This window comes from Lolium rigidum, chromosome 1, assembly GCF_022539505.1.
Source record: "Lolium rigidum isolate FL_2022 chromosome 1, APGP_CSIRO_Lrig_0.1, whole genome shotgun sequence".
In the NCBI taxonomy this organism is placed as follows: Eukaryota; Viridiplantae; Streptophyta; class Magnoliopsida; order Poales; family Poaceae; genus Lolium; species Lolium rigidum.
This window is the reverse complement of record NC_061508.1, coordinates 293,874,547-293,876,216: the sequence shown is the minus strand read 5'-3', so window position 1 is coordinate 293,876,216 and position 1,670 is coordinate 293,874,547.

The following is a 1,670-nucleotide window of genomic DNA, read 5'->3' as shown; positions in this document are numbered from 1 at the left end:
CCCCCCGCGTTGCCCTTTCACCTACTTAAAGCCTCCGTCGCGAAACCCCCAGTACCGAGAGCCACGATACGGAAAACCTTACTGAGACGCCGCCGCCGCCAATCCCATCTCGGGGGATTCTGGAGATCTCCTCCGGCACCCTGCCGGAGAGGGGATTCATCTCCCGGAGGACTCTTCACCGCCATGGTCGCCTCCGGAGTGATGAGTGAGTAGTTCACCCCTGGACTATGGGTCCATAGCAGTAGCTAGATGGTTGTCTTCTCCTCATTGTGCTTCATTGTTGGATCTTGTGAGCTGCCTAACATGATCAAGATCATCTATCTGTAATACTATATGTTGTGTTTGTCGGGATCCGATGGATAGAGAATACTATGTTATGTTAATTATCAAGTTATTACCTATGTGTTGTTTATGATCTTGCGTTATTAGTAGAGGCTCTGGCCAAGTTTTTGCTCTTAACTCCAAGAGGGAGTATTTATGCTCGATAGTGGGTTCATGCCTCCATTGAATCTGGGACGATGACAGAAAGTTCTAAGGTTGTGGATGTGCTGTTGCCACTAGGGATAAAACATTGATGCTATGTCTAAGGATGTAGTTGTTGATTACATTACGCACCATACTTAATGCAATTGTCTGTTGTTTTGCAACTTAATACTGGAAGGGGTTCGGATGATAACCTCGAAGGTGGACTTTTTAGGCATAGATGCATGCCGGATAGCGGTCTATGTACTTTGTCGTAATGCCCAATTAAATCTCACTATATTTATCATGACATGTATGTGCATTGTTATGCCCTCTCTATTTGTCAATTGCCCGACCGTAATTTGTTCACCCAACATGCTTTTATCTTATGGGAGAGACACCTCTAGTGAACTCGTGGACCCCGGTCCATTCTTTTATACTTAAATACAAATCTGCTGCAATACTTGTTCTTTATTGTTTTCGCAAACAATCATCTTCCACACAATACGGTTAATCCTTTGTTACAGCAAGACGGTGAGATTGACAACCTCACTCGTTTCGTTGGGGCAAAGTACTTTGGTTGTGTTGTGCAGGTTCCACGTTGGCGCCGGAATCTCCGGTGTTGCGCCGCACTACATCCCGCCGCCATCAACCTTCAACGTGCTTCTTGGCTCCTCCTGGTTCGATAAACCTTGGTTTCTTTTCGAGGAAAACTTGCTGCTGTGCGCATCATACCTTCCTCTTGGGGTTCCCAACGAACGTGTGAGTTACACGCCATCAAGCTCTTTTTCTGGCGCCGTTGCCGGGGAGATCAAGACACACTGCAAGGGGAGTCTCCACAATCCAATCTCTTTACTTTGTTTTGTCTTGCTTTATTTTATTTACTTTCTTGTTTGCTGCATTATATCAAAACACAAAAAATTAGTTGCTAGCTTTACTTTATTTACTATCTTGTTTGCTATATCAAAAACACAAAAAATTAGTTACTTGCATTTACTTTATCTAGTTTGCTTTATTTACTACTGCTAAAATGGCCACCCCTGAAAATACTAAGTTGTGTGACTTCACAACCACAAATAATAATGATTTCCTATGCACACCTATTGCTCCACCTACTACTACAGCAGAATTCTTTGAAATTAAACCTCGCTTTATCGAATCTTGTTATGCGAGAGCAATTTTACGGTGTTAGTTCCGATGATGCTGCT